The sequence below is a fragment of the Phoca vitulina genome, unplaced genomic scaffold, assembly GCF_004348235.1.
Source record: "Phoca vitulina isolate PV1807 unplaced genomic scaffold, GSC_HSeal_1.0 scaffold17, whole genome shotgun sequence".
NCBI classification, from domain to species: domain Eukaryota; kingdom Metazoa; phylum Chordata; class Mammalia; order Carnivora; family Phocidae; genus Phoca; species Phoca vitulina.
The window spans coordinates 20,136,984-20,150,794 of record NW_022589720.1 but is presented as its reverse complement, the minus strand read 5'-3'; positions in this window follow the sequence as shown (position 1 = coordinate 20,150,794).

The window sequence follows — 13,811 nt, the reverse complement described above, 5'->3', positions numbered from 1 at the left end:
TTAATATTTTTAAGATATTAAATAAAGAAAAATAAATTTCCATTATTTTTTTCAGTTAAAAATAGTATTTTCTCAGCAAAGCTGGTGGCATCAGAATTCCAGACTTCCAAGCTCTATTACAAAGCTCTAATCATCAAGACAGTATGGTACTGGCACAAAATCAGACACATAGATTAATGCAACAGAATAGAGAGCCCAGAAATGGCCCCTCAACTCTATGGTCAACTAATCTTTGACAAAGCAGGAAAGAATGTCCAATGGAAAAAAGACAGTCTCTTCAACAAATGGTGTTGGGAAACTTGGATAGCCACCTGCAGAAGAATGAAACTGGACCATTTCCTTACATCACACATAAAAATAGACTCAAAATGGATGAAAGACCTCAATGTGAGAGAGGAATCCATCAAAATCCTTGCACAGGCAGCAACTTCTTCGACCTCAGCCGCAGCAACTTCTTCCTAGAAACATCGCCAAAAGCAAGGGAAGCAAGGGCAAAAATGAACTTTTGGGACTTCATCAAGATAAAAAGATTTTGCACAGCAAAGGAAACAGTCAACAAAACCAAAAGACAACTGACAGAATGGGCGAAGATATTTGCAAATGACATATCAGATAAAGGGCTAGTATCCAAATTCTATTAAGAACTTATCAAACTTAACACTCAAAGAACAAATAATCAAATTAAGAAATGGGCAGAAGACATGAACAGACATTTCTGCAAAGAAGACATCCAATGGCCAACAGACACATGAAAAAGTGCTCAACATCACTCAGCATCAGGGAAATCCAAATCAAAACCTCAATGTAACCTCACACCAGTGAGAATGGCTAAAATTAACAAGTCAGGAAACGACAGATGTTGGCGAGAATGCAGAGAAAGGGGAACCCTCCTACACGGTTGGTGGGAATGCAAGCTGGTACAGCCACTCCAGAAAATGGAGGTTCCAGTATGGAGGTTCCTCAAAAAGTTGGAAATAGAGCTAACCTACGACCCAGCAATTACACTACTGGGTATTTACCCCAAAGATACAGATGTAATGATCCGAAGGGCCAAGTGCATCCCAATGTTTATAGCAGCAATGTCCACAATAGCCAAACTATGGAAAGAGCCAAGATGTCCATCAACAGATGAATGGATAAAGAAGCTGTGGTGTATATATACAATGGAATATTATGCAGCTATCAAAAAATGAAATCTTACCGTTTACAACAACATGGATGGAACTAGAGAGTATTATGCTGAGCGAAATAAGTCAATCAGAAAAAGACAAGTATCATATGATCTCACTGATAATGAGGAATTTGAGAAACAAGACAGAGGATCATAGGGGAAGGGAGGGAAAAATGAAACAAGATAAAACCAGAGAGGGAGACAAACCATAAGAGAATCTTAACCTCAGGAAACAAACTGAGGGTTGCTGGAGTGGAGGGGGGTGGGAGGGATAGGGTGGCTGGGTGATGGACATTGGGGAGGGTATGTGCTATGGTGAGCGCTGTGAATTGTGTAAGACTGATGAATCACAGACCTGTACCCCTGAAACAAATAATACATTATATGTTTTTTTTTATTATGTTATGTTAATGACCATACATCACATCATTAGTTTTTGATGTAGTGTTCCATGATTCATTGTTTGCGTATAACACCCAGTGCTCCATGCAGAACGTGCCCTCTTTAATACCCATCACCAGACTAACCCATCCTCCCACCCCCCTCCTCTCTAGAACCCTCAGTTTGTTTTTCAGAGTCCATAGTCTCTCATGGTTCATCTCCCCCTCCGATTTCCCCCCCTTCATTCTTCCCCCCCACTATCTTCTTCTTCTTTTTTTTTTTTTTTAACATATAATGTATTATTTGTTTCAGAGGTACAGGTTTGTGATTCAACAGTCTTACACAATTCGCAGCGCTCACCATAGCACATACATACCCTCCCCAATGTTAATTAAAAAAAAAAAAATTAAAAATAGTATTTTCTCAAGTTAGGAAAACTACCAAGGATGGAAATGATGAGATTTTAACATCAGCTAGATCTGGCCCAAAACACTTCCTTTGATTCTAATTAGCTAAGAGAATGTGCTTGCTGGCAGAATTCTGGATTCTGGAAATACCATGAGTTTTATTCAGAGACACAGTACATTTTCTGCTATATACTTTTTTCTCTTTCTCATTCTCCTTCTTCTTGGCAGGTAAAGTGTAACAAGCTATCTTTTATTCCCTTGAGAAAGACTCCACTCTTAACTTTTTCTCAGATTTATTAGGTTAGATATATAGTTATCATTCTTTCTCTTGTCTTATCTATTTTCTTTTATGGCACATAAGTTGAATCCTATTAAAATCTAGGCCCTTTTGGATTATCATGGAATTAATTTTACCCTAACATACTTTTTTTTTCTCCAAAGGAAATCAAACAATTTTTATAACTTGCCACTTTCTAAAGCTTATATAATATATACTCTAATTCTTGTTTTAGAAAATATTTAATACATTTGTTTTTCATTCCTTATGTTAAATTCTCTTAAAAACTACTGAAACAATCTTGAGAAAGAGAACATTAATATTTATACATGCATGTAAAGAAGTCTTTAAATTTTAGGAATACTTTAATTATCACTAGGAATTTGGAGACTGAACACTACATATTAACTTAGTCAACAACACAAGCAATACATTATCAGTTTCAGATTGAAGATGGAGTAGAGCATGCTTGGACTGAAAAATCTCTAAATAACATAGGATTTATTATTAGAAATTTCAGTCCACAAAGTAAAATTTCTATAATGTTTCCAGATAATTTTACCTGGTAAAATGGGAGTACATCCACTTTATTAACTTCATAGTATGTGGCTTCTAAAGGATTATTCAGACCAGTAAAGGGAATTTTATTTGATTTATAATTATAAAAGTGCTAGAGGTATTCCACTCTGATCATTTCCCCCAATTCTGATTAATGGATGTGCAGATTAGGATTCTTTGTGTCTCAAGAATACATGCTTGGCGGATGCAAAATCCAGGCATTATTTTAATAGAATATGGCCCCTCTTCCTATGATCTAACTTGAAAACCTGTAAACTTCTGGTTGTACACAGACATTCTACTGTCAGTTTACCTGATTTCTTTCACTTCTTTGTGCCTATTGTATTCCGTTCACTTTGGATGGTCTTCTAATACTGTGATCAAACTTCACTACTATATGGGCCAAGGGCAGGCAGCCCTAAGATGGGCCACTTTGGCATGAACATTGTTTTGAGTTAAAAGCAGTAAAAACCCAGCAGATTCAGGAAAAGTTCTTTAGTTCCTGCTGCCTGCTGTACCAGGAAGAGAGCTATTAACATAGATTCCTCTTTACCTAAGAAATAAATTAACGTAATAGGGCAACCTTTGTTTTCCAAACACTTCCTCTCACCTTTCTGTAAATGGTCTTTCTCCACTTCATTTTTTTAAAGATTTTATTTATTTATTTATTTATTTATTTATTTATTTATTTATTTATTTAGAGAGCACATGCTGGGAGGCAGGGAGGGAGAGAAAGAATCTCAAGCAGACTGCTCACTGAGCCTGAGGTGGGGCTCCATCTTACAACCCTGAGATCATGACCTGAGCCAAAATCAAGTGTCAGAGGCTTAACTGACTGAGACACCCAGACGCCCCTATCTTTCTCCACTTTGTATCCTCAGACTTCTACCTCTCTCCTGTTACCTCACTGACTTTGGAATTTCATCTCTATATGGATAGCCCAATTTTCTCCTGTTAATCAGTCTCATGCCAATTTGATTCTTAGTCCAGCTAGAAGGACCTTGAAGGGAAGAGAAAATTCCTTCTTCCTGAAACTACCCTGGAGCCTTACATCTCTACTTGTGAAGATGTGAATTATATGTTCCAAGAAGCATGTGAGGTTCCTAGAAAGAGTGTTAGGTCTGGCCCAAATGGAGCAGGGAATTAGTGTATAGAAGGTTAACCAAACACATGATGCAGGAAAAGGAGACAGAGGTCCTCTCTAATACAAAACAAAATATTCTGTTCTATGTCTTGTTATCCCTCTCAATCTACTAGACAAGTTCTTCAAGTATCTATATTTAACAAAATAAAATGTTCATTACTAATTAATTCTATTCAGTCTTGAACAGAATTATTGTTATTCTTATTTAAAGCAGGTTAAGAAAACACTATGAATATTCAAACATTTGCAAACTGTATCTCAAATGTAAAAACATTGGAATTAATTAGAACTCAAGCCTTTAGCCACTGCATATTTGATTATAATTTCTAAAGGTGACTATACAGGTTATTTCTTTTATACACACACACACACACACACACACACACACACACACACACACACATATTAGAGCTCCATCCTCTAGAGTAGAATGAGAGAAAAATAATTTTTCCCATAAAATATTTTTTACTATTGCCTATAAATCCAGGGAACAGAAAGAGTATGGAAGTAATCTATATGAAAAATCAGAGAAGATAATAATTAGAGATTGTAAATGATATTAACATGGTTGACTGTCAAACATATCCACTATATTTTGATCATTACAAGGTGCAGAACAAAAGTAGTGTTCATTGGAATGCCCAGGTGGCTTAGTCGGTTGAGCTTGGTTTCTGCTCAGGTCATGATCTCATTGGTTGTGAGATTGAGCCCTGCCTCTGCCTGGGCTCTGTGCGCAGTGGGGAGTCTGCTGGAAGATTCTCTCCCTCTGCCCCTCCCCCAACTTCTGAGCATGCATGCCCATGTGTGCGCTCTCTCTCTCTCTTTCTCTCAAAATAAATAAATAAATCTTTAGAAGAGAAAAAGTAGTGTTCATCAAGTCATGCTCTTTTTCTGATATTTGTAAAAGTGAAATACAAAAAGCCACTGTATATCAATATAATATTTAAAGGCACCTTATTATCATTTAAATTAGGAAGTTTCCAAATGCATAAGTTTTAGAAGCAAGATAATTTGGTAAGAGGCAAATTCACTATGATGATTAATATAAATATTCATTTATTTCAGCCACTATTTGGAACTACAGACATTTTAGATGTTGCCAAATCACTATCCATAAAGTTTTCAATAATTTGTCCACACACAGAATGAATATATGAGAGTTTCTTCATACACTTTGGATGGTCTTCTAATACTGTGATCAAACTTCACTACTATATGGGCCAAGGGCAGGCAGCCCTAAGATGGGCCACTTTGGCATGAACATTGTTTTGAGTTAAAAGCAATAAAAACCCAGCAGATTCAGGAAAAGTTCTTTAGTTGCCCCTCAGCTGCCTGCTGTACCAGGAAGACAGCTATTAACAGGGATTCCTCTTTACCTAAGAAACAAATTAACATAATAGGGCAACCTTTGTTTTCCAAACACTTCCTCTCACCTTTCTTCATATACTAATCAACCCTTGATATTTCCTTTTTAAAAAGGTAACTTTAAAAATACTTTCCAATAATACAAATGGAAAATTGTATTTTATGATTCATAGGTGAGGTAAGCATTATTGCATGCATTTACTGGCTTTGATATCTATTTTTCTTTGATCTGTCTGTTCTTATATTTTACACATCAGGATGATTTTTTAATCTAAATTTTTATTTGCATATTAAGAACTCGGCTTTTTGGTTAACATTATCAACATTATCCAGCTTATCTTTTTTTTTTTTTTTGTCTAAATTTGTGGTATTATTCTGACATACTAACACTTATCTATTCATTTATTTATTCTTGAAGCAAAATAATAAATCCTATAACTGTTTTATTGAATGTCTGAAGTTGGTAGACACATCAGGAAACATCTATATAGTTCCCAACCACAATGCTCCAGGCCAGCCTGTAGTCTTCAATACCTTCTGAATTCTCAAATAGACCCCAGATGGTTTCCAAACTACAGGTATTGGAAAACCTCACTTGAAGTGATTACTAAGCACAGTCTAATCAAAATTAACTTTTTCAATTGCATTCAATTTATTTTTCTACACACAGCTTTACCCACAATTCAGACAAGACCCATGTCCATTTGCTTGTTGAAGAAAAGTAAAGGGAAATAAGACCTTATCTTTCACCTTTCTTATTCCACAGCATCCCTTGTTGTGCTAGATGCTGCTTCTAACTCTTCTAGGGTTGAATTTTTGAAGGATGATGATGTGTTCTGTGTGGATGATACCCACACATCTGCACTCTTTCATTGTCAGCATAAACTCTGTCAATGCACACTAATGATGGCCACTCACAGTTTACATTGACCAAGACCATCTTAAAATTTCACTCAATTTGACTAACCCTATCCACTCACCACTCCCACAACCTGATACTAGTAGAAGATGAGACTTTTGGGATGTAATTAAGATGAGGTTGAGGGTGGAGCTCTCATAAATAGGATCAGTATTCACATGAGTCAGGAGAGAGTTTGCTTCCTCTTTCTGCTCTCTGCCATATGAAGATGGATACAAGAGAAACCAGTCTGCAACTCAGAAGACAGCTCTCAACAGAACCTAAGTGTGCTTGCACTGGGTTCTTGCACTTCCAGCTTCCAGAACTATGAGAAATAAATTTCTGTTGCTTTCAAGCCATACATTTATGGCTTTTTGTTATACGAGCCTGAACTAAGACACCCATCAGTCCCTTCAAAGACACTGACTTACTCTCATCCTTCACTGGCATTTTTTTACATAGTGGCTGGGAGTGAATAATGGATTAAAAGTGGAGAAAAAAAATCTTAATTTTGTCTACTTCTCAGCAAGTTGAATATAGATTACTCTACCATATTTGTGCAGTATGTGAATTATATTCAGATACTGTTCTCTTTCTTTTTTTCATACTTCAACTCACTTTAATGTTAATCATAATACATCAGAAACAAGATGGTATTACAAAGGGCCAGAGAGAAAGAATCTCTTTTATAAAGAAACAACAATTAGATTGAGGGTAGATGTTTTCAAAACAATGGAATCCAGAAGACAGGAAAAGAACAGAGAACTGAGAGGAAATAACTCTCAACCTAGAACTGTGTACCATCAAAACAATTTTTCAAGAAAAATGGTGCAAAAAGAACATTTATAGGCTAGCAAAAACTGAGAACATTTGCCATCAAGAAATCTGTACTAAAGACATTTGTAAAGGATGTTCTTTTTTTTTAATTTTTATTTTAATTCCAATTAGTTAACATACAGTGTTATGTTAGTTTCAGGTGTACAATATAGTAATTCAACACTTCCATACATCACCTGGTGCTGATCACAGATATTGTTCTCTGTAACACTGTGTTTTCCTAGCCAAGTACATGAGTGACTTTAAATTTTGTAACTGTCTTATAGTAAAGGTTTAAACATTTTCATAAAGTATTTGTATAATTTCACTAAGTTTATTCCTGGATGCTATATTTTTATTGATACCTTTAAGAATATTTACTATTTCTGATTTGCTAATTATATCCTATATAAAAACTTTAATTGCAGCTAATTTTCTCTCCTTTTGTCAGAATGCAATTGGAAACTGTTATCATTACTACTTTTATTTTAAAATTTATTTGATTTTGACCTTGGGGCCTAGCAGAGAGAAACAACATATTTCATGAGCTTTAAAAATAAAATTGCATTTCTTATTATTAAAGATAGATTTAATTTATATTTACTTGATCAATTTCAGTCATTTGATTTACCATGGGTTCAAAAAAATGGGTCAGACTAAGAATTTATTTCTTTAAATATTTCCATATGGTTTCTGTATGTTTACATTTCCATTTTTAAGTGTATAAATTATGTGACGTAAGAGCTCTTTTACTCTTTGAATCATGCTCTTAGTTTAAACACTTCTGAAATACTTTCTCTTAGATGCATCTCTGGCATGAATATATATGGATGAGCTATGTTATTTAGCTAATCTTAAAGTCATCTTTTTTCTTTGCAAATTTAAATTTGTCCCATTTATATTGGTTAGAACAGCAAATATATTTAGTTTGAAACTTTTAGCATATTTTTATGTGAATTTCTATTTTAATGCTCTGGTGTTTTCTACTTCAAGGTCTATAAATTACTTTTTCTCTCTGTGTAATATTTGTACTTAGTATTTAATAAACTTCAAAGTTTGTACAACAAATCCATATTTGTGTAACATGCATCCATGTATATTTTTGATTCCCAAATTGGGATTGGAACTATTGGTTTTTGATACAAATGACATGAAAATTGATAAACTTGTGCTTTTCCTTTTACATCTTGATTTAATTTTGTTTTTACTTTAATTTTCCTATCATTAATTTTAGGATGATAATTAACAGACATTCATAGGAAATCCAAACAAATTTTTAAAAAACATGTTTTTTTTAGCTTATTATTGTTTTTCAATGTAAATTCTTGCAAGGAAGGTAAGATTAGTACCACTACACTTCACAGCCCTGTGTGAGTTGAATACGAGAGTGGGTCCTCTTTGTGTCTGTACTTCAATAAAAATTGCTTGGGTATAAATTTCTTCACTTACACTTTTTTTGCCTTGAGAATTAAATTTGCTCCTTTTCTTTTGACATTGTGAGACCAGCCTGATCACTGATTCTTCCCTCTTACCATCACCAACAGCAACACCAGGACCACATCATTCACCACACACAAATCCACACAAACACATGCTGTGCATGCAGTCAATTCACTTATTCACTTACTTTAGATCTTAGTAACTTCACTAGGATATTACTCAATATTTCTGTATTAAAATGTATGAAATATGATTACCCTTTCACTTTAGATTCCCGGTGCTTATTTATAACCTTATATGCTTCCTTCCTCTCTGTAAAGTTTTTCAAGGATAACTACTCTTAATTTGGGTCATACTGAGCTTGTAATTATTATGATTTTCTAATTATGCTACTGTCTTTTATTTTTTATTTATATTCACTACAACAATGAAAATATACTCTTCTCACTTATTTTATTCTTGCCATATGCATTTACTTTACTCAAATATCAGTTATAGAATTCATTAGTGAAAATGTGTTCCCTTATTTTGTGAGAATTGCTTCATTGTTTTTGATCATCCACTATATCAGTGAACAGCAAAATGTCATTTTAAATCTCACTTGTAAGTGACATGATTTTATTTTCTCTGAAAGGTTTAGTATTTCTGTTTACAACTGGCTTCTTATATTTCTCAGTGACATCATTTGGTGGATTTCATTTCCTTTCACCTATCTTGACATTTATTAGTACCTTCAATCGAGCAGCATAGGTCCTTTAGCTGCAAAAACTTTTGTATTATTTCTTAGGAAAAATAATTTTCTACATTTTTGTTGTTGCTATCACATTCTGGAATACATACAATTTTCAGAACTTCTGGACCAATTTTAAGGTATATTATTTCTCTCTAACAGCTATCTTTTTGTTCTAGCTTTTGCTATATTTATTCAACTTTATATTACCACTTTGCTATTAAATAATTTTTCTCCAAAATTATCTGTAATGTTAAAGCTTAATTTTATTCTCTTCATTTTATATCATATTCTGATACAGTTTGATGAATAAAATTTCTTTCCAAATGCATATATTTAGTCAACCCAAACTTTTTTCAAGTGTTCTTCTGAATCTTTTATTTTTCCTACATTCCTTAGAGTTTTATTTTTAACTTACATGCATTATTAATCACTCTCGGTTTTGGAAATTTTCATCAATTGTCTAAGGATCTTTGACTCATAGGTTTGAGTGGAAACTTTAAAATTCCATGGAAAGCTCTTTAAACATGGTGGCTTAATGTACTACTTTTCTTTAGGTTTTATTTCTCCAGAGAAAAGAAAAAGAAAATTATCAAATGTGCTGCCATTACATTTGATGCCTACTACATTTCTTTACAGAAATAGAACATAGGGGCATGTGGTTGTGCGTGTATGTATGTATGTATGTTTGTGTGTGTGCATGCTTGTGGGGGCAAGGAGACAGAGAGAGAGAGAGACAGACAGACAGACAACAAGGTAGGACAGGAATAATAATGGAAGCCAGGATTTTAATATGCTTCATTTCATGGCAAAAGTGAAAATCATGCTAAAAGTTTGCAATTACTCCTACAATTTAATTTCAGAGCAAAATTAGCAACAGTGTCAGAAAAATCAAGTGTTTTATTCTCTGTACTGTTTCATTTAATAAAGTGTGTTTTTGTAACTGGTAGAATTGACATTTCTCCAAGTGCAGACATGATCTCTTCATGTAAAAGTTTTTGTAGTTTATAAGTCCATACTACTTTGATATATTTTTTGCCTTAAATTCTGCTTCCAGGAAGCATCAGTGACTTAATTTTTCAGTTTTTAAATCATAAATTTTAAGTCAAATCTATTTTTAAAATGTTTGCTGAATGGGGGCATATAATGTAAACCTACTAATCCAGGTCTCACCCAAATTGTCTTTATTTCATTGTGTATATATTTGTGACATATTGGAACAAGTAGTTAGTTTTGATTAAGCAGATCAGTTCTCAATACAGAGATTATAGTCAAATCTTTCATACAATGTCAAAGAAAACAAATTTCCCTATCGATGCATGAATTGCAGACACTTAAATGAAAAACCAAGTTTCTGCTGTATGATTGTCTGGAAAATCTGTGATACTGTATCATTTTAAATGCTTTCAACTCAGAAGAGTAATCAAACTACTGAGGTACAGAGCAGAAGAACCGCTTAATAAATATCAAAAAGGCAGCTGTATTTTCAGAAACAAAAATATCATTCTAAATTAAGCCATATACAAGATGATTACAAAATAGAAGGATAGGAGGTGATAGGGCTAATTTATGTATTAGTGATTTTTTTTTCAAATTAATTGGATAGAGCTACAAAAATTTAACTCAAAACATATGACATTAAAAACAGTGGTAGAGGGTGCCTAGGTGGCTCAGTCAGTTGGGCCTCTGCTTTCTGCTAGGGTCATGATATCAGGGTCCTTGGATCAAGACCCGCATCGGGCTCCCTGCTCAGCGGGGAGCCTGCTTCTCCCTCTCCTCCCCGTTTGTGCTCTCTGTCACTATCTCTGTCTCTCTCTCTCAAATAAATAAATAAAATCTTAAAAAAATAAAAAAAAAAATAAGTAAATTAATAGAACTGTAGAATGAACCCTGTGTAAACCTCCTCCTCAGTCTTAGATTCTTTTGCTGGCCTTCTTCTTCCACTTTAGGTTATCAGTAATAGAGGAGGACTCTCCTGCTAAGACTAACTGAACTAAAAGGAAATAATCAGTGAAATGAAATGACATAACAACTGATTTATTTCTAATCCTTTGAATCTATGTTTTGTAATTGCAGTTAAAACTTCCTAAACAGTCTGTTGGTCTCATCTCATTCCAATCCATGGTACCAATAACCACCTTACTTTTAACTCTTTGTTTTAGCCCTTCATCACTACTTTTTCATGCTTCTCTGGTTTTATAGCAACAGTCATAAGGACTGGTACAGCTTTTCCTGCTATTCGAAAGTAGAGCATTCCTATGAAATCTTTCATAAGCTGAAATGGCATTAAGCAACGAAGTAATTACTATTTTGTAAAAGTGAAAATCCTCTTTGGATTTCTTTCAGTTAGCAAAAACAGGTACAATGTAGGTTTTTCATAAAATTAAAGTGTGATAAATTGAACTTTCAGATAGTGGGACAACCTGTATGTAATCCCCATAACATTCAACTAAGAATATCTTAATCATCAAATCATTAAATTCTCCCACAATCACCCAGTGTGGTAGGCAGAATAATGGCCTCTCAATGGCAAAAAAGGATTTGTAGATATGATTAATTGAAGTATTTTAAAATTATGCAATTATCTTGTATTATCCAGGCAGGTGCAATCTAATCACATGAATCCTTAAAAGGTAAAGAACCTCTGCTGGCTATGATGAGAGTGAAATATGACTACAAAAGAATGCTCACAGAGATAAAAAGTTGTTAGAGGAAGAAGATAGATGAAAAAGAAGATGAACCAAGAAATGTGAGCAACCTCTAGAAGTTAGGAAATGGAAGGAAATGGATTGCATTCTCTTGAGCATAGCATGAGGAAGTCACCAAGAGTTGAGTGAAATAATCAATGAAGGGATTAGCAATATGCATTTGATTTTGTAATTATACTTTAAAAGTTAACATAAATTATTTATTAGAGTTGAAAACTTATTCCTCAGTAAACATTTCCTCAATGATTACCTGTTTTGATTTTTTTTTTTAGCGACTTTCTTCATTTATTTATTTATTTAAATTATTATTATGTTATGTTAATCACCATACATCACATCATTAGTTTTTGATGTAGTGTTCCATGATTCAATGTTTGCGTATAACACCTCGTGCTCCATGCAGAACGTGCCCTCTTTAATACCCATCACCAGGCTAACCCATCCTCCCACACCCCTCCCCTCTAGAACCCTCAGTTTGTTTTTCAGAGTCCATCGTCTCTCATGGTTCATCTCCCCCTCCGATTTCCCTGCCTTCATTCTTCCCCTCCTGCTATCTTCTTTTTTTTTTTTAACATATAATGTATTATTTGTTTCAGAGGTACAGATCTGTGATTCAATAGTCTTGCACACGTCACAGTGATCACCATAGCACGTACCCTCCCCAATGTCTATCACCCAACATCATCCAAAGATTCTGATGCATGACTGAATTTGACCATTTGGTGGCAATGGCCAGAGACAGGTAGTGGTAAGTAGACCTAAGTTAGAGAAAGACTCACCGCACTCAGCATCCTGGGCTGAGAATAAATTATTTGGATTGTATACAAAAATAGGGATGTGGACACAGGTAAAACAACATTTGATTTGGTGGAAAGAAGAAAGAAACAAGTATCAGGAGAGAGAAGTTCTAATCCCAAATCTGTAAATCCGTCACATTTTAGCTCAGTGACCTTGAGAAAATCTCTTAAATTTCCTGCATGTCTGTTTATTCACATTCCTCACATATGAGGAATTTGCATCAGAAGGACTTTGTGGCTCTAATTTTGCTTCCTTAGATCATAAATCCTCATTATTGTAAGACTTAAATTTGATAACAAAAAACATAAGACATATAGGGGTCAACATGCATGTGAGAAAGGCATTTAACCATCAATAAGAGGCTAGCAGACAATTTTTACACACATTATCACATTTCTCATGTACTGCATTTCCTCTGCTCCTGGGTTAACCTGATAGGGATGCTCTTGGCTCAAGCATAATTTTGCTTCCTTAGTAAATAACCTTATTGTTTACAACCTGACTGTTCTCTCTTACATGTTGCACTGCACACTTTTCCACTCTGACCTCTTCATGTGGTGGGGGTTTGTCAAGAGACTCAGACACCAGATATATATAGATATATGTATGTTTCAGAAGAAATGTACTGAGTTCAAAAAATAGTGGAATTTTTATTTTATTTTGCATTGAATCACTGATCCGTGTACAAATCCTAACATTTTATAGTAATTTCATAACCTCCAAAATATACAATGTTCTATTCTTAACATAAAATTTTAGTCTATATTATAGAGCTAAATATTTATCTATATAGAGCTTCTCTGTATTATTTGCTAAATTAATTTGTTCAAATTATAAGTAGTGGTACCATTGTGAATGCTGTTTTATTTTTAATAGTAGTTGATTATTGCTGGTGTAGATTAGATGGTGTTCTTCTATGCAGCAATACTGCTAAACTTTCTAATCAGTTTCTATAAATTCTCAGTTGTTTTTTCTATATAGATAATTACATTACTAATAATTGCAGGTTTATTTCTTCTCTTAAAATATTTTTGCTTCTTATTTCATTTTACATTATTGTAGATTATATTAGCTCCTCAGAGCAAATAGTAAAAAGCAGCAATAATAGTTAATAATAG